This window comes from Harpia harpyja, chromosome 1, assembly GCF_026419915.1.
Source record: "Harpia harpyja isolate bHarHar1 chromosome 1, bHarHar1 primary haplotype, whole genome shotgun sequence".
NCBI lineage: Eukaryota > Metazoa > Chordata > Aves > Accipitriformes > Accipitridae > Harpia > Harpia harpyja.
In genome coordinates, this window is record NC_068940.1 from 63,448,144 (window position 1) to 63,472,221 (window position 24,078).

A 24,078-nucleotide genomic window follows, 5' to 3' on the forward strand; every position below is an offset into this window, starting at 1 on the left:
AGTAGAAAAGTGGGCTGTAGCTGTTAATTAAAGATATTTAGCATGACTTTGTTTTAAATGTCTCCTCCATAGATTTGAGTTGTAAGAACACAAAAATAACATGTCTTTTTAAAAAAAAATTAATTCAAAATAGAATACTTTGGTTTCTGACTGCATAACTGGACATAACTGGAATTTATGTTTTTGTTCTGTTCTATTTATTCTTGCATGAGTACTGAAGTAGTAATGCTAGACCAAGGGGCCAAATTCACTATTAAAGTCTCCATCAGGAGTAGGGATCAATGCATTTTACCTTGCAGTCCATCCCACCTTAGCATTAGACTCGGGTGCTAGCAACACTTCAGTATATATTTTACATCGGTGGGGTTGTACACCTGCTTAACTTTCAGCCATGTATAATGGTTTATGAGACTGACCTGATCTCACACTTGCTCTTTCATGGGATGACTGGCATATCAGATGTGTGTACGGGAGTAGAAAGGAGGTATATTTGTATGACTGTATTGTAACCTACAGTAGCTGTGATAAGACAAGGCAAAGACATGAACTGCTTCCAGCCCATGCTTTCTATAATAGTTGTGATATTTCAGTAATTCATGATATGGCAATTGTAGAGATTCCTGTTCTAGCTCTCTGCCCCTCTTCCAGACTGGCTTTTCATGAGTGGGTAGTACCAGTTGGGCTCTATTTAAAAGCAGTCCTGTTTATGCAGAAATCTTTACTTTTTTGAGGTCGGTGGTGCTGTTTCAATTGAGGCAAATGGGCAAGAATCAACATCACTAAATAACCTTCCACTTTATTTTAACTACCTAAGTTCGGTCCTTTGGATAGTTGACTATTTCTGTTCTACCCCTCAGTTGCTTCCCAGACTTGTAATATCAGGTGATATTTTTGAACTGACGATATTTACATCCCATTCAGCAATGATAACACGTCTGGCAGCAAAACATCTCTATTGTAAGAGCACTGTTACACAGCTGCTAAAACTACCCCTCAATTCTTGGAACAAAGAGAAGAAACCCAAATGGCTTTGCTGATGTATGGTTTACTAGATGAGAGTTCAGGGCAACTTTTGTCAGAGACTTAACATTGAGCTGTGCATATTCAAGGCCCACTGGGAACTGAGGTCTATTGATCCCTAGCGCTCAGCCTACAGAAATGATCGAAGCTGTGGGGAGGGAGTCTGCTGCAGCTCCATATGTTGCATTCAGGCTGAACAAGGATTTCAACTTCCCCGAGCCACCTGCAGAGCAAGATTGCTCAGATGTCCAGAGGTGAAGTAGGTTTCACACTAGTTGTTTCTTGTTTGAAATCCTTTTAAGGATAATGGAAGGTCCAATCATTTCTCTATGTGGTAGTACACATAATGGCATGAAATGAAGCTGGGGGGGATAGACAAAGTGGGGAAGAATATTGTGAGGGAACAAAATCATGAGACTGACAGATTCAAGGTAAAGGACCAAACCTTCCAGGGAGTTCAATGCAAGATGTATTTTCATCACAGTATGTAATGCTTTGTGAAGGTACCTTAGCTAGCTCGGGTACTAGGAGCGATATGGCCACATGTAAGTATGGTACTTAATTCGGGTTAAAAACTATCTCACAAGGACTAGTTAGTTAACATGACTGTTCTGTCAGCACCCAAGCAAATCACCTATGATAGTGGAGTATGTTTTGTGTAGATGTACTCCCTTCTTACAGAGGCAGCATAGGTTCCATTTGTCCGGTGCCTTAAAAATTTTGCATACTGCCTCGCTAAAACCTGAGGGTCATTCTAGCTTTCAGTTCAGATATAGAAAGCAAACAAGCTGATTTCAAACCTTTGCATTGTGAAAAGCTTCAGACATAATAAATCCTTCTGTTTACGTATCGGAAGCATCTAAAAAGCCTTATTTTCTAACTGAAAGATCTCAGAAACAAAGGCTGTGGGGATTCAGTGGGACTGCATTCTTCACTTTATTGCCACAGATCCAATTGACTAAAGGGTGCTAAGCACTGTATAAGACCTGCTTGCTATTTCTGTGTGAACAAAGACAGTACTCTTTAATTTGTATGGCTTTCAAATAGATACAGCATGTTACCCGGAGCAGTGGACATTTTGCATCCATTGTTGTGAGTCTTGCAGATTGTAGAAGGACCAAGAGGGTAAAATTAAACCCTGTTTCTTTTCCAGAAAAGTGAATTTTGGGGGGGATTATGTGGAAGTGGCATGGTTCATATAAATTAGGTAGGCAGTTCGTGACATACCTCAGAAAATCATTCTGTCTGTGTTTGTGAAGAATTGAAATCTAAGTGCTCCTAATTTGGAGACAATGGTCATCTTGATTAAAGGATTATGCTAGGGTAAAACTGAAGCATTGGAATGGTATATTCTACTATGAATGACCAAGGTAGAAAAGAAAAATAATAATCATTTCTGTGTACACAGGAACAAAGAATAATTTAACATTTTCTGTTATTATTAGCCTGTCCTTATGCCAATAGGCAAAACCAGCTAATCTGAAAGCTAAGTCAACTCTATGACATTTTTTAAAAGCAAGCATTAAACTATTTTCAGAGTATAGGAAGCCAAAGGGAATTTACATTGAATCTGTCCCACTAGTGAACCCTGCTTTAATATTTGAAAGGCAGGTAAATTAATGGTGAATTATCAATATTTTACAGATAAAGAAAATAAGGAAAAAAAGACATGGATGTAAGAGTTTATCATCTGTTTTTGCGTTTCCTGATTATAGGCATTCCCAGCATTATAAAAATAAACATTTCTTACTTAGTCCTGTGGCCACACAGAACAGTATTGCATTTTTGTTGGTTACTGCTATAGAAATGAAAAATTTCATATTTTGTAATGCAACACTGTGAGGCTTTTTAGAATTGTTTGTATGCGCTTTTTGAATGTAAATGTGTGTGCGTGCTCATGCATACACATGTATATGATTATGTATTTACATATTGGGATCATGTAAAAGAAAATTATTATTGAAAAGGGAGAGAATGGAATAAGGCATAGTATTACTGAAGTAACTGGATTCTTAGAAAAACTTGTTGACAGAATTGCAGAACAGTTGTGGTTGCAAGGGACCTCTGAAGGTCTTGTCCAATCCCCCTGCTCAAGCAGGGCCACCTAGAGCTGGTTGCCCAGGACCATGTCCAGGCGGCTTTTGAATATCTCCAAGGATGGAGACTCCACAACCTCCCTGGGCAGCCTGTGCCAGTGCTCGGTCACCCTCAGGGTGAAAAAGTATTTCCTGATCTTTAGAGGGAACCTCCTGTATTTCAGTTTGTTCCCATTGCCTCTTGTCCTGTCACTGGACACCGCTGGAAAGAGCCCGGCTCTGTCTTCTTTGCACCCTCCCTTGGGGTATTTGTATACATTCATAAAATCCCCCCTGAGCCTTCTCTTCTCTAGGCTGAACAGTCCGAGCTCTCTCAGCTTTTTCTCATAGGAGAGATGCTCCAGTCCCTTAATAGTTTTCATGGCCCTTCATTACACTCTCTCCAGTATGTCCATGTCTCTCTTGCACTGGGGAGCGCAGGGCTGGACACAGTACTCCAGGTGAGGCCTCACCAGTGCGGAGTAGAGGGGAAGGATCACCTCCCCTCACCTGCTGGCAGTGCTTTGCCAAATGCAGCCCAGGTTGCACTAGCCTTCTTTGTGGCAAGGACACATTACTGGCTCATGTTCGACTTGGTGCCCACCAGCCCCCCTACATTCTTTTCTGCCAAGCTGCTTTCCAGCTGGGTGGCCCCCAGCGTTTATTGGTGCATGGGGTTGTTCCTCCCCAGGTCCAGGATTTGGCATTTCCCTTTGAACTTCATGAGGTTCTTGTCAGTCCATTTGTCCAACCTCTGTTGTCTGCATCTTCCTGTTTCTCTTAAACATGGTCAACATTTTTGCTATCTTAATAGTCTTTGGCTACTTTTAGGGAAAAAACCCAAACAAACCCACAACCCTACAGAAGCAAACACAACATTATTCCTCACAAATATATGCTTTCCAATAAATGGTGACCTCTAAATCTATTCTTTGACAAAAATACAGTATGCATTCTTAGCCTATTTACAGTCAAATATTTTCAATTCTGAGCCATGGCAACTTGCTGTACTCCTGATGTATTTTGTTGGTTTCAGCTGGTGCATCCAGATTCCTGACTGTATAGTGGTTGTTTGCCCAAACAGCATATATTTTCCTCTGCTTAAATAGGACTAATTGCTCTTCCTTTCCTTTGCTTCATTTTGGAGTTAGAACATATTGACTAATATTTTAAATGGCCTTTTGTGCCTGCCTGTGAAGAGAACTGCTTTTAATGAGAAAGCAGAGTTTGAAGACACTCAACACAGTTAATGTAGTTCTAGTTGACCCTATTGACTATGTTCTTATAAGGTAGCACTGTGCTCCTGCATATCTGTGCACCCTGTCATTATGCTCTCTCAGTGCCATATGCACATTAATAACCAATGACGGAAGAAAAAAAAAGTTTGAGTTACAGGCTGAACTCCAAACTACAGCTTTTCTGAAAGTGTCATAGATCATGTTTAATAGCCTGTGGATCAAAATGAAACCCAATATACATCACAGGGGAACTCAATAATTGAAGCATCCTGGGAATGTCTAAGTACTTGAGTCTTGAGGTCACTAGAAGCTTCCTTCTGTGCTCAGTTTTTACCTGAATAAAAGCTGTCTCCTCCCCCCATCACCTTTTCTTTTTGTAACAAATGGTAATTATATTTTAATGCACTGGCTTAAATTATTTTGTCTGGTGTTTGGAGGAACAATGAACTCCCTTTTCTTCCCCTTCCCCCTCCTAATTTTCTGTGAAATGAGAAAAAACAATCATTCAGAGGCATTAGCATTTCAGAGTGTCTCCAGTACACTCGACTCACGGCTATCTCGTCTCTGTGCTGGGTGTCTGCAGAACGGTCCCATAGGGGCACTGAACATGTTCTCTGGGCCTGTGAAGCTGATCTGCATGCCAGCTCTGAATTTACTCCTTTCATATGAGAAGCCCCGGGGGCTCTGTGAAGGATCCTAACTGGTCCCTTGGTGATGAGAACGCAATAATTTGCAACCCTGGGGCTGCACAGGTGGTATTGTGTGGGTGTGGGGAGGATGTATAGTCTTGTCTCAGGAAAACAGCAGTCACAGAAGGGTTTTGTGGACTCGGTGCTCTGTGGTTTGCACAGGGGATAAATTCTATTCCTATGTGAAGGTGGTGGAAGGAAGGTTGACTTTTGCAGCATCCTACTGACAGGAAAAAAAACTTGGAATGAAACAGTAGGAAGCCTGGCCAAATTGAGACCCTTGGGCCTTTCTTGAGTTGTGATCACAGGGTTCCTGTGCCAGGGCTGCATCGTGTGATTGTAGCAGAACTGGGCTGGTGCAGGGCATACTGGCTGATAAGGAGCCCTCGGGGTTAGAAGTAGTGAGGCAGCTGTGCGGCTCAGATCAGTCCCATCTCACGGTGGGCAATGGTGCTCCTTGAGGACCATCATTGTTTCACCGCGTTGTTTCACCTTGTGCCTGTAAGCTGCTCCTAGAGCTGCCCTTCCTGCAGCTGTCCAAGCTGTGGGTCCTCATCCCTGTGAGGATTTTGGTATGCAGTTCAGAAGATCAGGAGGTTTGTCTTTTCTGTTATACAGTGGGAGTTTGAACTGAATGGGGTTGATGACTGAGAAATGCAAAAGAGGGAATAACAGATGATTTTTAGGTGAGCGCTTGCAGTGGATGTTTTAGGGTGTGCTAGGGATTGATGAGGTGACTGCCCAGCAGAGCCACTGGCTTCCTGTGTGATGGGTATATATATTCCTTTACCTTGCTAATAATTGATATTTCAATGCTGAAGGATACATGTAGGATAAAAGTAACATCTGCCTCTCCTATTGGTCCTTAGCATAGGGTGAATCTTACTAAGAGTGAAAGCAAAGAACGCAGCCAAACAAAAATTATTTTCAGCAGTTGTTCAATTGTTAGTGCGTGATTTTTCTTGCTTTTGCACACAGCAAAACTGCAATGTGGAATGGAAGCCAGCGCTTCTTGGTCGGCACCTTTTTAAGTGCAGTCTCTCCCTCTGCAAGGGTGTGGTAACAGGAGCTTCTCCGAATGCTTTAAATATCTTATAAAGGTACTTGAATATCAGAAATTGCAGGTGGGCTGAATGACAATCTCATGAATGAATAATGAGTGCTAGTGTGGTCTGTTGGTAGTGCTTTTTAAATGAACCCCTTCTACACTACACAGTTAAGTTTCCTCCAGTTACAAATCTTTCTGGTGGCATCGTGACCGTTCTGCCCTGCCAGCTGGTACCTGCTGTGGTTTCTGAATGAACCAAGTGTTTTCTAGTATTCTGTTGGTTTTGGCATGTTTAATAAATAACAGCAATGAATTGGCTGTAGCGCAATAATAGTGATTACAAGATAAATAGCACGGTGATTTTTTTTGGTCATTTTATAGGGAATTGGACAGAAGGAAAATAAAATCTTTGAGTTTCACCCTTAATTAATGGACCCCTACAGCATGAGTAACTGTGTATTTGATGGAAAACAAGATAAGATATCTTTCTGCCTTATCAGCCAGAAAACAGAAGCTGCTTAACAGTATAAGCCTTTATTTTACCTCACAGGAAAGGTAAACTTCTGCTGTAGTCGGAAACATGGGCGACAATTTCAACACTGACTTAACCTATCTGGGGAAATATTTCATTTTATTTGTTATATCAGGTATAAGTGGGGAACTCCCATGTTGGGTGGAGTTGCAAAGGATGTGGGCACTTGGGCATATGCAGCATTTCTAGAAAAGAATGACAAACGTACCTGGATTACAAATATTTGATCATCGAATTGTTTAGTGGGTGGTTTAGGGTACAAATGAAACATTTATAGCTTTACACCTCTGCTTACGTTGGACAGCTTACCTAGATTTTGTGGAAGAGGGGTAGTGCATGGAAGTGTCCTTATTTTGTTCCTGGTAGTCCAAAAGATGCATTTTTTTGTGGCACTGGAATAGGAGTGCAAGTACCACAGAGGAAAGCATGCTCTCTGCCAAAGAAGAGCAATGAAGTTGTTGTACGTTCCCTGCCATTCCCCTCTTTCTCTGCCCTTTCCTGCCGTTTTCTTGCAGCAGCGGCTCTTTACCAGTCCAGTGTTTGTGCTTTTACTCTCTAAACAGAGCAGGTGTTCTGCGAGAGATGCATCTGGACAGGCGATGCAGTTCATCTCCCCTTTCCCTCTTTTGGGCAGACTGGGTGAGCCAGCTGCAGTCAGCCCAGAGATCTGTGGGAAGGCGTCAGCTTGCTTTACCTTTTTCCCTTGAAAGTATGCTTAAACTGAATTGTGCCTCCCAGACAGGAATGTATTAGCCATTGTTTAACAAGTTGCAGGTTGCTGCATGCGAATTATGAAAATAAATAAACTAATTTGCATGTTTGTAGCTGATTTGCATCTAGCCATAAAACTGAAGCCTATGATCAAAAAGAACTTGAGGACAGAAGGAATAACCTGACCACCTCTGTATTTTGGGGACTTGTCTCTGGGTAGTCCAGTGACTTTTGTATAAGCGCATCTTCTGGAAAGGTATCTATTCTTGACTGGAAAATACCAAGGAATGGTAAAACGACCATTTTCCTTGGCACCTTCTTTCAGTGGCTAATTAGCCTTTCTGTATGAAAGGAGATTGATTGAGAAGGGAGGAAAAAAGGTAGTGAAAAAATAGCCTTCCACACTAAAATAGCCTTCTCTTTTTTTCCCTTTTCATGTTCTCATAAGCTATCATCAAGTCATCTCTCATTCTTTTATTTATAAACTAAATAGATTCAGATCTTTAAGTCTTCATTAGCCATTGAATCATTTCTGTGGCTGTCACCAGCATCCTTCCAGTTTTTCATTATCGTTTGGGGGGGGGGGGGGGGAGTGAACATCTGAACTATGTATTGTTTGCCAGCACCTGAGTTTCCACTACTGCATGTGGAGATAAAATTGTCTCTTTAATGCCTGTGCACTTGTTTATAAAATCATGGATCATACTAGCTTTTTTCTTCTACTGTATTTCTTTGGGAGCTCAAGCTGATGAGGCTTTGTATTTATATATATTATGATGATGAATGCTGAAATGAAATCTTTTCTTGTGTGTATAAATGACTATTTCAAGAACAAAATAAATTGTCAAGACATCTTGTGGCTTTTTTCTTTTTTTTTTTCCATTGGCCCATGGAAAACAAACTGACATCCCAGATTAACCAGTGGTCCTAGGATCTGGGCATCCGTGTTTAAGAGCAGCCCTGACTGTTTTAAAGCATCCACATAGATGACCTAATTACAAAACTTTGTAGTCTGTCTCTTGACAGAACTTTTTAAAGCTGATTTTGGCTCCAACGTAGAGTGAAAACAATTGCGGAGAAGTCAGTTTCTTGCCAGGAAGGATGCTTGGTTTCTGATATGTGACCTGGAAGCTCATATAAATTTTGTTTTATTGTTGACTGCTACAGTCTTTTCAGAGTCACTGTTTTTAGGATACTTATTCATTCTGAGCTGTCTCTGTTTTTTGGGGGTTTTGTGTGGGTTTTTTTTTTTCTACATGCACAACTTACCCTTTTGGCTGTATTAAAAAGTCATTGGTAGAGTGGGTTTGAGTACTCCAGGTCTGTGCAATGGCTTGTCTTCCTCGGTTTTCTCCCTTAGCAAGTCTCTCACTCGCAAATGGTATCAGCTGTCATTTACTGACTTCCAGAAAACCAACAATGAGGATTAGCATCAAGGCTAATCCTGATCTCTGTGGAGCCTCACTAGCAGCAACATTTGATTGACACCCTATTTACTACATGTGGAGATATGCTAGTTATTCAAATCTTGCTTAGTTTTACTGTATTGCTATTGTGTGGTCCTAATTTTTTTGTGCTGTTGCTGTGTGAATTGTCCCTGCTATTTTTCATCTAAATGGCTTGTGTAAGGCTTTCTTATTAATGCTCTAAGTACAAGTAAATCATCAAGAAAACTTGTAATATCAGCAAAATAACAAAGGCAGGCTGACCCAAAAAATGGTGTTTGGCAAAGATATAAATGTAACTGAACACAAAAGACTAAAATTTAAATCTGTTTCTATCAATTTTAAAATGACTATATATTATTACCCTTTAATTCATTATAAATTAAATGTGTTTCTTTTTTTTTAACTTTATGTTCATATTGGCTTAAGCATCCTTATTTCACTAGGTCTGTCACCTTACCACTCCTAATACTTATGCTTGTTTTCTGAAATTTCTGTGGTATCCCCCAAATTATCCAAAGATTCAGTGAGCATTTTTTAATCTTGGGTACAAGCCATCCAGGCCTGTAGATCTAAAAATTTGCCCTCAGTAGATCTTTAATATCCCAATAGCTGCTGATGGCTCGGAAAGTTCATCAGATTTGTGGTAGGAATTCCTCCCTGCAGAAATTGAAAGCTTATTGAACGTTTCTGCCTTGCCTGCATTTTTAATGATTAACCATAGGTAGGGCTTCACTTGTTCCTAATGTACATACTAAAGTGTTTCTTCTTTCCTTAGTCCTGTCAATCAAGGATTTCTTTTCCCTCTGATAAATTTTCTCCATGTCACATTTGTATTGATTGCTATCTGATCCGCTTCCCCCTTTCAACTTGTTAAATATTGCCTTACTATCTTTGCTTTGCCAATAAACCAGGATGGGCTTTTAGATAAAGCTGTCGTCTTTCTTGACTGAAGGATTGCAGCTTTTGGCCATCTAATCTCCTCTTAAAGAGCTTGAAGCTTTCATCTAGCGTTTCCACCTGAAGTTGTTTGGAAACTAAGTCTTTTGAAACACCCTTTGTGATTGGGACCATCCTTTTGCTTTGGCTGCAGTGAGTATAGTCAGGTTGTGATCAGTTCACAGAGGGAAGTGCTGATTTATAGACCGATGATTAATTTCTCTGTGCCACGATATGGTTGGAAATGAAGATGTATCATACCGGGTCCGCGCCACCCCCGCTGGTGAGTTGGGACAGGATGCATTGCTGCGCAGAAGTGACTGTCGTATGAGATGGGGACTGTCTGGTCACGCTAGGTCAGTGTGTGTGATAACGGGATGCAGCGACTGGGGAAGGGAGGGAAGGCGCAGCCAGTGCTGGGTATCTGTGTGTCTTAGCTGCTTGAATGGTGCTTCAGTTCAATTAATATAATGCAGTTTTCTGCAGACACCCCGGCTGTATGTAGCATCTGTGCTGGTGAATCAGGTTAATTTTCGCAATCAGCAGTAGGTATTGAGGTAGTTGTGTTGACCTGGAGGGCTCACGGCTCAAGCTGCCAAAGTGCTCTGCTGGAAGTGGTTAGGGATGGTGGTTAGCACCTGGCTGTAGGACCTGCCCTGCATGCCCAACTCCGGGTACCACCTGTGGGAAATCCGCAGTGCCGGTCGCTGGGTCAGGGCTCAGAGCTCGGGTCCAGCCCGATGAAGAGCTACATGTGCATTTACGGATTACACCTGGAGAACAACTTTTCCAAGAGAGGTTTTTAAGCCGTAGGTAGTAGTAAAGCCAGGCGACCATTGGGGGGCACCAGAACAACAGTAATATGTGGGAACCGCTCACGGATGCGCACGCTGTTCTTGTCTGTTCAGTGCAGTCAGGAAAAAAACCCTGTGTTTGAGGAGAGGAGGAAATTTCTTCCAGTTCTTAAATCAGCATAATTTCCTCAGTAATACTGCCAGCTCTGTTTTGAAGACATGAGCTGTTAAAGAATAAACTATAGCAAGCATGAGTTATCTTCTACTTTCCAGGCAGCGCTAGATTTCCCGTCCTTTTCCCCTTCCTTTGTCCTTGTCCTTTTCCCCTTCCTTTGTCCTTGTCCTTTTCCCCTTCCTTTGTCCTTGTCCTTTTCCCCTTCCTTTGTCCTTGTCCTTTTCCCCTTCCTTTGTCCTTGTCCTTTTCCCCTTCCTTTGTCCTTGTCCTTTTCCCCTTCCTTTGTCCTTGTCCTTTTCCCCTTCCTTTGTCCTTGTCCTTTTCCCCTTCCTTTGTCCTTGTCCTTTTCCCCTTCCTTTGTCCTTGTCCTTTTCCCCTTCCTTTGTCCTTGTCCTTTTCCCCTTCCTTTGTCCTTGTCCTTTTCCCCTTCCTTTGTCCTTGTCCTTTTCCTTTGTATAAAATTAAGTATTGCTTACAAGGTTTAGACTATTAAGTTATTTTGAATAAGATATTTTGAATAATTATCACTGAGAGGTCAGTGTCTAATAAAGTATGAAACTGCTTGTAAAGATTTTACAGTTGTCTCCTTCCTAGGCATTTGAGTATCCTCTATGGGGTCTGAATCCAGTAATATTTGGAGTTAGTATACAGTTTTAACAGCAGTGAGTGTTGTTTGGTTGGTTGGTTGTTTTTTTTTTTTCCTGAGTGACAATTCAGCTGATGGTCTGAATTTCAGATGTGAAGGGAAACCTAAAGACATCCCTTCTGGCTAGTTGCTCTCTGTGGATTTTAACATGGGTAGATATTGTGTAACAGTGACTATAGGCTACTAATAAGTCATGGTGTCAAAGTATCTTTGCCTGCTCCTTGACTTGGCCTCGCAAGAAAATGGGGGAGAAGTAGTATTTTTCCATTTAAAAAGAAGGCTTTTCTGCTGGCTACAGGCAAAGGCTTCTTCCAAGCGCCTCCTGAAATTCCTCTTCTAATCTGTGATGAAAATTTACAGTATTATTATTTATTATTGAAAGTATTATCCTCTTTCAGTAAAGATGTGTTTTGTGTTTGTTTCAGCCTTTTTAATTTCCTTAGTGTGAAGATACTGAGTTTCTGTGTGTTGAGTCACAGCATGCTTTCTGAAAGGCAAGGCTGCTAGCCGAGATCGGGCCTTGCTTGGCCAGTGCTGTTGGGAAGCATTGTCCAAGTTATCCTGAGTCATCTGCAATGATCAAAACCTAAAGCTGCCATGGACTTTCATCCCCAGTGGTACTAGTCGTCTTCCTTTGTCCAGTCATCTTACTGCTTTACCAGCCTTGAAGTCCCCATTGCATGGATGAATGTTGAAGCACAATCAGAATGTAGGTTTTAGTTATAACAACACGCACAATTCATTTTTGTAAGTAAAAATTTTTGCAAATAGTATTTCTGACTTTCCTGACAAAAAAATCAGATAATAACAAAATGAATGTAGCATTTAGGCACCTGGAAAAGAAACAGAGACTTGATGAAAAGACTGCTTGCCTGAAACCATGTTGCTTTTTCTCACTCAGTAATTTGGCCTGGAAAAAAGATAGTACTCCACTATGCAGGTCTTGCTTGCTTTATATCCCTAGACCATCATAGTCACAGACTACTAGAAAACAGTGTCATCATGAAACATCTGGCTTTCGTCAGGCAACTAGGGGTGTCTGGAAATTCCCGCTTTTTCAAGTTCACTAAGCCTGTCTGAGGTCTTCTAGAAATGATGAAAAGAATCGTTAATTCTAGTGCTGCTTAACTTTAAATTGGGAAGTCACTCCTTAAACTTGTGCAGTTCATTAATTCATGCACTAGATGGTGATCAAAAGCAGCCCAAGTTATATGCTTTCTTCGCTTCCCAAAGTCATAGCTGATAGTGGCAAATGAAAGCACATGAGACTGACCATTTCTCCTGCCAAGCTTTTAAACTTTTTTCTCTGTCCATGAATGATTAATCTGTTTAGCAGAATCCTCTTAAAGATTAAGGTAGAAATGAAAGTGTTTAGTGGTGCTGCTAAATTCATATATCCTGTCGGAACTGTGATTTTTAAATCAGTTGTTTGATAAACACGTAGGAAGTACTTCTGTCTGTGTGATCACAAAATATTCATAAAATATCCCATAACTTCAAGCTGGGGTTAGTGTTGTTTCCACAATACAGGAATTGAAATATACCAGTTCTTAAAATAGTCGCTATGGATGGAAACTCAGTCTCTGAATGTACAAATTGATTACTGGTGGTTAATACAAGCTAGTAATGGAAAAGGGGGAGCACTACTCTGGAAACATGATTATAGCTTTTTATAAGACTAAAAACAAACCAAGAAGAAATCATTTCCATACTGCCCACCCTGAAATTATAAAAGCTGCTCTAATCCTGTACCTTGGGAATACTACTGGCTTCAAAGGGAGAGGTTGCAAGATGTATTTTGGATTCTGTAACTGGAAAAATGCATTCTACTGAAGAGAATCAGTCAAAAATATTATTTTTACTAAAAAAATCAAAGTATAATTTTCAGGAAAGGAGACTGATAGCTGGACTTAGATTAGGGACATGGGGAAAGCTAGTACAATACTGTGTAGAGCGATGGTAGGTAGAAATATCAGTGGTGTGGTGATTGGATAGTAGAAGGTGAATGTACAACACATGGGACTGTAAGATGCCATTGTACAGCACATTGGACTGTACTATAGCCATTATAGGCCAACAGTCTAGTTCAAATAAACAGTTGAAAGGAGAGCGTCACATAAATAGTAAGTCTTACTAGCTGGGAGCTTTTTGTTTTGTCCTCTGTGTATGTCTGCAAGTAAGGCAGGAGAAGTCTGTCTCAGGACTAGTGCTCAGAGCCACTCTCGTGCGTATCTCCTTCCTCTGGCAGGGTTAAAAGCTGGTGGAACCAACCCCCTTGCTGCTCCAGCATGGGAGGAGGTCCCATGGGGCATGGCTGTGGCAAAAGAGACAGTGCTGTGGAGCCACCCTCACCTGTGGAAAAATGGAGGAGATCTGATGGTGCATGGAGCAATGGCATGGTTTAAATTAGGCTTAAACTGAGACTCTTCTTTTTTTTCTTCTTGAGCAGAACACAGACACTCAATGCTGAGGCCTTATCCCAGAAGCTGGATAAAGAGATCCCCCCTTGGGCAATAACCTCAAGTTCAAATATTTGTAACTCTTTGCAAGTTTGCCTCTTTGCGAGGCAGGCAGTGAAGGTACAGGTCATCAGTTGTTAAGGAAGCTGGATAACAGTAAATAAGTAACTGCTCACAGGCAATTGTAGGGCTAAAAAGAGCAAAAGGAAATTTGGTGCAGCTACAACATGTTTTACACTGGTGATCCCATGTAGCAATGAGGAAATGCATGGAAAAGCAAGATTCCAGACAACTGAGCTGATGATATGATTCATACACTAACTTTTTAACTCAGCACTCAGCCAGGTTATAATGAGAATCATCTGAGGGAAGTAAAATAACAGTTTGAAGCTTGTAGGAGGGCAGTAGCCTGTAGCCATACTAGTTGTGAAGAGTAAATTGCTCTGTAGCACGTTGGAGAGATGGAGCTTATGCCACGTACTAGATGGAGTTTTTTCTTTTGGCTTGTTTTTTGTGTTTGGTTTTTTTTTTTGGAGGAGTCCACTGCAAGTCTGACTTTTGTTCTAAATTGGTCCTACACAGCTGCATGTATGCACTTGCACGCATGTAATATTTGAATGCAAATAATCTGTGTATACATGAAAAATGGATCTTCGCATGTACACATAGCCAGCTTGGCAGCAGTGCACCGAAGGGATTTGTATGCACTGACTTTATAAAAACTGGCTTTGAACGTGGAAGGGAAAGGGTGTCAAGAGAGCTGAGGCATGCCCTTAGTATGGTGTTAGCACGTATTCTCACAACTGTTCTTGGTTAAAGATGGCTCTTCCTCAAACAGAATCAGAAATGCAAACCTCACATTGTCTCATTCTGTGCATTTTAAGTTTTTGATCTTAGAGTACTTAATGTACGATAGGATAATGAGGTAAAAGCGTATGTGGATTTAATCCTAGTCTGAAGTTCCATTTCAAGTTCATGCCAGATGAACCTCCGCCTTGAAGACAGTTTTCTAATGATCAGTGTGCATGTGTGGGACTAATGGGATGCTCCTGGAATCAAATGCAAATGAGTCCTTATATATAGAAAATGATTCAAAGCACGTCCTGACCATTTCAATGCAAATTGTCAACCACAGAAAAGATTTCAGAGCAGTGACAATTCAGTACAATGTCAGAAGGTGGCTGAATCCAGGTGCCCTTGGGACCGAGGAGCATTCCTCCTTTTCTAGCCCAATAGGTATGAGGCCACTGTGGTTCCCCGTCCCCAGGTCCAGTGAGTACACTTATTCCAATAGGTGCATATGTGTGTGCATGCACACACACACAAAGTATGCGATATAGACACAGCTGGCTGCACAGATCAACACAGAAAGCAGTGTCTTTACTGGCACCCCCATAAACACATATAACAGTCATACAGACATGAATAGTATGAACAACTAAATTCTCTTCAGCTGATGAGTACTGAAATCTTGTGGGGTAAATATGTGCATGTTATGGTCTCTCTGGTAGCTGGTCTTAGAAATTGAGTCTATCCAGTTGCTGGCACCTTGGTCTGCAAACCTCTCAGGTTGCAGGTACTCAGACCTCTTATCCTGCTAGCTGGCTGGTCCGTCTTGAAGTTCACTAGTGTTCAGACATCCACACAGAAGAAAGAAATACGGTTTAATAAAAATAAAGGATAGTCTGCAGTGATGAAGTGCAGGGTTCATCTAGATGAGTGTACTAACCAGCAGTCTGTCTGTATCTGACTTCCCTGTTTATCTTCTTTTTTCCCTCTGTTTTCCCACACTTGTTCCTCCCCAGTCCTCCTTGACCTCTCTCTGTCCACACCTTTGGTCCTTCACCTAAGCATCCCATAATATGTTTACTACAGTCCCAGAATTTTCTTCCCTCTGCATCCCATAGTAAGTACTGTACCCCTCACCTGGCATTCCTGTGAGAGTTTTTCATTTATTTCTGTTTGTGGGTTTCACACTAGGGGCAAGTATCCTCCTCTGATAGTCAGAGGAGTAATCAATGTGGTGTGCTCCATGTTCACTGATCAGGTTACTAGGGTTCCTCTGCTTGTTGTTGTTTCTCTGATCCTTGCTGGGTCTTTGTGTTCTCTGTGGTTAGCCTTTAATTACCTAATGCACATTCACCGTTAGTTGCTGGAGGAGCACTTGCTTCCTCTTGATTCTGCTTGTACTCTAGATATCCTCCCTCTGCACTGTGATCAGTGCAGCTCTTGGGCATATCCAGCAGTTCCGTAGCCTAGAAACAGCAGAGGAATGTGGATTTTAGATATCTTGGATTTAAGATAAACTGTCTGCATAGACTTCATCTTACCTTGCTTTAGCCATCTAAAACTTAGGCCAAGGTCTTCCACTGAAGTCCATGAAGGAGGAGAGAAGCTTTTCCAAATTGAGCCCATCTATCTTAGATGCCTACTCTAGGATGAGGTGAATCACTCTCTAGAGGTGCCTCTCTTTCTCCATTAATTAAAGGCAAAGCCTAGATGACTAGCTTAGGCTAGATGTCTTAACTTTTAGACCGCCAAAATGGTGGGAGTTGAATCCTACTTCCCACGTTTTACCTTCAGTGCTGGAGGCCATGTCTCTGCGTAACACATGATGCACAGTTCAATGCACCTAACGCTTCCCCTCAAGCTATTATCCCCTTATGTGTGAGACTTACAGAAATAAGTAACTACTGCCTGTAAACAATGCAGGTCCTGATGGAAAAATACTGTCAAGGATCGATATAAGTCAATATAAGGAGCTGAAACTTGGGCACTATAGTCTATATTACTGATGTGTGTGGTGTAAAGAAGACGGAGTGACCAGGATTTGATTTTCTGTGATTCCTAATGTCCTCACTAAGTCTTCCCCAACAGTGAAGTTCACACCAGTCAGCAGCCCTAGGTGTGCACTGTGAGTGCATGGAGTGCTAAGCACTGGAGGAGCCATCATCTGCACTGCACGTGGGGCACTCCGCATTGTACCCTGATGCCTGAGTTCAGCTGTGGTTCCTCCAGGAAGGAAACCACTTTGACCAAAATGGCAGTGAGTTTATGTGTATTCTGCAAGAGTATTTGCGAGACAAATTTGCACTAAAAATACCCTGTCCTGCTCACTGACTCACTAACGTACCTGAGTGATGTCTAGCTTTGGCGTGGAGTTGTGATTAAGATCTTGGTCGTCATTTCCCCTCTGTGTGCCTCAGTTCTTTCCAGAGATTAAGGTGGAGATGATAGCATTTTCTCTTATCTATGAAGTGCATTGAAATGTGGGGATGGAAAGCACTGTAAAACTCCAAAATAGAAGGAATTTTTCACTTATACTTAGGAGTAGGATTCCTTTTTCTTTTCCCTGACAGCAGCTGCTTGTGGATTTGTGTCCTTGCTCCTTACAGTCCTAGTGCATGCATAGTAGATGGATGTGGCTATAGAAGTATCAGGTTTTTAAGACAAATGAGAAAGTTTAAAAAAAGTTCAAACAGAGCTTTTGATTCCTTAGTTGTGCTGGTCCTGGCAGAAGAATGGAAGGAAGGTCTACAGCAGCATGAAGGAAGAATCCAATGAAATGTACCATAATACAGTTATGGTAGAGAAAAATAAGTATTTCTATCCCCAGATATTTAATTTTATTGGAAATTATATGGTTTAATTATCAAAGTACAGTAATTATGACCCATGCTATGCTAATGACTATTGGCAACAAGGCTCATGAGGACATACAGTCTAATTAGCTTTAATGGGATGGATTTAATAATACATTGGATTAACATCTGTTGGAACCAAGTATCAAGATCTATTGTTCTCTGAATAAATATTGACCTCTTGCTCTCAGGTCAATAAATCTTAAGCTTGTCTCCACTTAAATGAGTGTCTACTTACTACATTAGCACTCTGTTTCCTATCACCAACTTCAGTAGGAGGAGAGGGGACCTGCGCTTCCCTCCTGCTGCATCAAATGCTGCTTTAAGAAATTGCAAGAAAACATTGAATTTGCAAGTAGAAGAAAAAAGGGTTGGGCCTTAAACTTTGTCCTTTCTTCACATAAAACTGCCCTTTCTTGTTGTTGCTTGATAAGAAATTTCAGAAATGTTCAGAAAAAAATCAATTACTAGTAATGCCACAGAAAAAGTGTGTAGCTTGCATCATCTGCTCAATTAAACAATCTTTAGATTTTGTGTAATGTTGTAAGTGGTGTCAAAAATATTTGTGGATGTGAGTGGGAGGAAATCCTGCTCCTTTATGTATACTGAGACTTTAGATTTCATTTTGTGCTTCAGATATTTAAGCACAGATTCCTTTCTAACTATAGGTGTCTTGAGAGGATTGAGATGGAATATGTTTCTTTTTCATGCCTACAAGGGAGGAATTTCTTGTTACTCTCTAAAGGGGTCAGTATGGTCAGAAATATCTACAGGTCTTACAAAATTTCTCATAACTGGGAAGAGTTCCTCTAAAAGCAGTAGAAAATGCTTGAGATGGATATCCATTCAGCAGGTGGTTAGACCTTCCTTTCAAATTTGATAGAGTTGTAAGGAAATGTGTTAGTCTACTGCAGGTGAATTCAGCTATAAAACTCCCCATGACTTCAATGGCAGTCATTGAAGGTGAATGTTGATTAATATAGAGAATCTTCTCCAGAGCCACGGATCAATTGGAGCCTTTATAAATTTCTAGGAAGATTATTTGTATTTATTAAATTCTGTGGAACCTTTTCAATAAAGGAAGAGAAATCTAGCAGACTTTAATGGATGAGTTTTATATAGTAGATCGTTACTGCTTTCAAGATTGTTTTTGCCCCCCCCCCCCCCCCCCCCCATATCTATGCTGGTGCGGAAGCCTGACAAAAACATGCAAGTTTTTCACCCTGCTGTTGTTTTCCTTCTAATTGTACCATTTTTACCTTTTTGGTGTGATTTATAGGTAGCTGTTGCATTTGCCATGGTCCAGAGTGAATAGCTGGTCAGACTGGTGAAAGAACAAGGTTCTCAAAGCAATTTGGTGTATAGGATTAGAGGATTTAATCTGTGCCTCTGAATGCTGAGCCAGATCTATAGGGGTGTACGGCAGGCCCAAGGTTAGCAAATTTTTTATTCCATGTATTCCTTTAAGGTTACAAATCTGTGCAAAAGAGATGCTAAATTTTGAGCCCAGTGTGCCTTTCCCCCTCCAAGTGCCCTTAAATTATCTAGGGATTGACTGCAGTCTAGTTCTATTTAGCTAAGACTTTTATTTTTCATAATTACCTATATTTTGGTTCTTTAGTTTGCAAATACTTGTAGGTGCAAATAATTATTTTCTCTTCACTTTCCGCACTTTCAAAGTGCAAGAAAATTTGTGAATTTTGAAACCCTAGGGATCCTTCTTTGTTCTTTCAGTTCATGACTGTCCATGCATTTAAGCACAGAGGTTTGTAACATATGTTGCATTTAAGTTGTGGATAAAAAAATAAAGGAAAACCTGCTCACTGGGGATGAGGAGAGGAGGAAGGCAGAGCTGGAATGAACATTGTTGTGGGACAAGATGTACGTGGGAAAAGTGTTGTTGACTTTGATAGGGCTCCACGTGGAAGGGTTTGGTGGCCTTTATTTCATGGCCAGATTGGGCTTAAGCTAAATGAGTCCCAGGCAGGCACAACAATTCTAGTAACTGACAGTTATTGGTCCTATATTTCAGTGGGTGGAGGGGGAAAGGGAATCCTTTTCTTTGTTAAATTGGGTGATCAGATCAGACAGCAGCCTTGCTTTTGTGGTAGCAGTCTGGGTCATGGTAGACACCATCCCCTCATCCTTCCCAAGAGATTGTAAGCAGCCTCTGAGAAAGTCATTATGATGTTTTTAAGGAGAAAAATAAAAGACATAAAAGATACCTAGTTTTGTTGAAATACTTATTTTTATTTAGATCTGGTTAAAGAATATGAACAAAGACACATTACTGTTCTTTAATCCTTACTGTAATGCAAATACAGAAGGTGCTGCAGCCTTATGCCAGAAGCTGACTTGTGCAAGTAGTAAATAAGAACTTAACAGTTGGGAATCATTCCAAGTTTCTGAAGTGACATTCCTTTTTGTACACCAGAGGTGTGTTGAGTTTTTTGAATTTGTGTCACCATATAATGTAACCTTCCTGTTGTAAAGTGCTCCTCCCAGCCCCAGACGTTCACACTGCACTGTGATTTCTTTTTTCCCCCAATGGAGTAGAACAGAAGCTCATCCCTATGCATACAAACTAAAAAGGATATTTTTTTGATTAGTTACTCTTGCTTTCAAGATGACAAGCTACCCTTTCATCCTGGATGGAGAAAGGGAGTTTGTCTTTGGCAGGGTTGAAAGACTGGAAAACCTGGTCACTAAAATGGGAACTTAACAAAACGTTGCGCGGAAGAACTTCATGTACACTATGAAAGTTTTTAAAAAAATTATTTTTATAAAACCAGTAGTGCTGAACTCTCTTGCTACTGTTTAAACAGATCAGAGCGCTGGATCCATAGCGTTGTGTGCTAGCTTTTGGAGTTTTCTTAATGCCTACACTTTCTACATGGCTTGTTAATAAGACCTTAGTAAAGCACCACAGAAATGACAGAAAAATAATAAGACATCCATGTGGATTGTCTTGAAAAGCCACGTGTGCTCAGACAGAAGATAACATGGGACTGTGCACCTGGAAAGCTGTGTTGTTCACCAATGTACATTTTAGCTGTAAGTAAAAACACACAAACATCTTTAAGTGCTGATTCTGTTCTGGGTGCTGTCTGTTCTGCCTCCTCCTTTTCAGAGGCAAATACCATTAGTGTAAAAGCCTTTGTCTGAAGGCTACTTTTTGTTGAATAAATGACCGGCTAAAGAAGTCATTTAAGGCAATCAAAACCCAAAGCCAACCCACCATCTCCTATTAGTCAGGTCATTTTCAGTGATTTGTGGGGTTCATTTGTGTGTCTTCTGGCAAAAAGCAACGGGTGAGAAGATGACGTGCAAAATATGATAGCGTAGACATACTGCACAGCCCTGAGTTGAAGGTGCATGGAGAATGTCGGTATCAGGACAAAAATACAGCAGCATCTGTTCTCCTTTGATATGTTAGTTGCTCTGAAGAATGTGGAAGTGGTTACTGCTATTTTGACAAATGCACTTATTTCTCCTTTTGTTGCCTGATGTGGCACAAGGGGAACACTGGCGCAATAGTGTACGGCAATAATTTATTAGTGGTTTAGGGATGTGGGCCCAGAACAAATTCTAGACAAAAGAAAAACATGTTTGGGTTTTACAGAGTGCCTTGGCTACAGGAACAAAGCTGTGATTGGGTGTGCAAATATTTGGTATTTCGATCGTCCCAGTTGGGGTGACAGCTGACAAATGGTCTGAGTTTGTTTTTAATTATCACCAAAAGGGAAAAAGCCTGTTGTTTTAAAGCCAGCAACTGATGTTGCAGCACAAGGCAAGAAAAGATATTTAACAGTGGAGGATATACTTTCTCAGTGTTATAATATGTTGAAAGCACTATTACTTCCAAATATTTTTAGTATTTAGCTAGTTCTGTGTTTACAACCAACCAAGGAAAGTGTTTTGTTCGCTTGTATTGCATCCAATGATTGATATTAAAATGCTAGCTACTGTTCTTACTTAATGCCGACTGGTATCGTTGATATCAAAGTTATCTTCTGCAGTCACACGGGGAAATGCAGCAGATATGCTGTGACAGATGTCTGTGAGACCTATTTGGCACAGAAATTATTTAATATATATCATACTAGTGTACAGAGCACCCATGAGGTATCAGGGCTGATTACAATAGATGTATGAACACATAGAGACTTCACTGCCTGGAAGGGTTATATGCCTCCTGTGAAGGTAAGAAGAAACATGTTACCCAAAAGAGATAGAGTGATTTGTCCAAACAGCCTCTGGCAGGGTTTGGGACCAGTCCTATTTGTTGAGTCTGTATCTAGTACTTCAACCACTGTGCTGTCATTTAAGCAAGGTAAGAAACAGTATTGTGACGACCCACTGAAATTAATAGCCCATATGTGGAAGTTTAAAATTGTGTTCAAATACTTCAATGAATTGGGGTTTTGTTTACTTTTTTGGTGGCAATTGCTGTACGACAGTTGTTTTCTTATGTATATACATGAATCCGAACTGGTAATTTCTAGCAGGAAGCATAACTTGTCAGACTTTGAATAGCCAATAAGTTGCCTTTTAAGTAACAATCATGAACTTCTAAATGAAAATTTGCCCCTTCTGGGGTAGCCAAAATAGATTTTTGTGGTCAGTTGAGAGACACTGTTCTGTATAAACTTGTCTTTCATTGCAAGGAATAATTGAGGCAAGAACACAAAATGTGTTTTCCATTTTTGTGAAATCATGAGAATGTGATCTTTCCATTTTGTTAAAAGGGCGACTTTTTGTCTTCTAGCTACAAATATTCAGCCAATTTCTAGTGCAGTATTTGGTACCTTGGAAAATTTCATCAAGGCTGTATTTGAGGAAGAGAAATAGGCTGTATTTGAGGAAGAGAAATAGTTTGAGCTGCTAATATGCTCCTGTCCTTCCAACACTGTCTAGCCTGCTTTTGTGGATCCCTAGAAAGGTTATTGATTTACTGTGAGCGTGCCTTTCTCTAGTAAAAGCTGAAGGCTGTTTGCAAAGTGCCACCTGAAGCAGACACATAAGGAGGAAATTTAGATAATTGCATTCTGCTTCCATTGAAGTCCGTGGCAATTTTGAAATGAATTTCAGGAGGAGTAGAATGGGGTCCAGTGACTGGGAGTTGCTGCTGCCAGCAGCTGGAATAGCTCTTCAGCTTTATGTTGCATAGATGCTCAATAACCTGGGGACTGTCCAAAAGATTTGGAAAAAATGTTTCTGATAGCAGTTGCCAGTGTTAACACTAGCTTTTATAGGCATTCTGACTTTGTAGCACTTGCTGGGCTAGCGCGTTCGGAGTCATCCACACTACTCAAAGCTGTTCACATGAGATTCCTAGCCAAACTTTGCCGACAGAACAGGCAGTCCTGTGAATTTTCTCATACTTTCTGTCTTTTCTGGGGGCCAAAAATTCTACAGATGTTTCAGTTAAGCAGTGTCAGCACTTTTGATCCCACATATTTATGGTTGTACAAATAATGGATTTTTTTGTTTGGCCATTGAATTAAGAAACGGGAAGCAATTCTTAGTTTTAGTTTACCAGAAAGTTTTCAGACAAGCTAAAATGAAACAATTTGGTTAGTTTTGTTTTCCTGAGTCCTTTTCTACTCACTGCAATAAAAATGGGTCAATTTCAAATTGAATTTAAGTTTTAATTGAAAACAGTGTTTTGAAACAAATATTCTAAATACCTTTCTTTTAAAAAAATTAGAAAACCTTTAGGCTTTTCTGGTTTCTTTATTTTTCTGGCTAATGCTATCTTTTCACTTGGGCTATTTGTCAAATTCACAATGTTTTTTTTCCCCTGAAGCAAAATATTTTTGTAAATTCATTGCTTAGCAGTGCTTAGCAGAATGTTTTTCCCAGCATTGTTATCAATTTACAACTCATTCCTGTTGCCTTAGTGTTTAAATACAAAATTTACAGAATGTTGCTTTTAAAGAGCATAGCCTCTAGCCTACAGTTTGGAAAAGCTGTTGTAATATGTCAACATCTGGTATGACTAGACTAATATGAGTAGAGTCTGTGAGAATGACAGCAGTACAAGTAGCATTCAGGTAACAGAGGTACAGTGTCAGAGGCATAGAAAATAGTTTGTGATGGGACAGTTTGAAAATACTGGATTAGGTCTAAAATGAGAGCCCTTACAGATTAAGGGAGGGCATGGAGAAAGAGTTTCATAACCAAGGTTGGGCATAATCTTCCATTATCAGCAGTTATTCTGCAGTTGTTCAGCCCGAGCTTTCTTGCACTTTCAGAATATCTGTTAATTGCAATTGTCAGAGACAACATTAGAGCAGAAAAATAAGGGGCTAATTAAAATCAGTAGGTGCTTATTTCTTTATTTAAGCAAGAAGAACAAGGTAGCATATTTGTTGGGAAATTCTGCTTCTCCTTAGGACAACTTACTTGGCTATCCATACCCAGCAGCATTAGTGCAGTTGGGGTTGAGGGCTCAGTGGATTTATCTCATGTGAACAAAAGAGCTACATTACTCTTTTCTGTCCCTTGTCATCAGAAAGCATCAACTATTTTGGACTAAGGATAGGACTTGAACTATAAGCTGGTAATAGTGATGTATGTATTTTAGAAGTTAACAGGATTGTGTGATTTGAAAAAGCTAGGCACATGGTTATCTTACTATGTTTTGGGATGTTGGTTTTTTTT

General features: G+C 40.5%; 1 protein-coding gene across 2 annotated transcripts in view; it reads left to right on the forward strand.

Annotated features, from left to right (window-relative positions):
* GADL1 (glutamate decarboxylase like 1) overlaps positions 1-24,078 on the forward strand; it is an 86,106-nt gene that overhangs the window by 54,551 nt on the left and 7,477 nt on the right. The gene's annotated exons all lie outside the window — the stretch shown is intronic.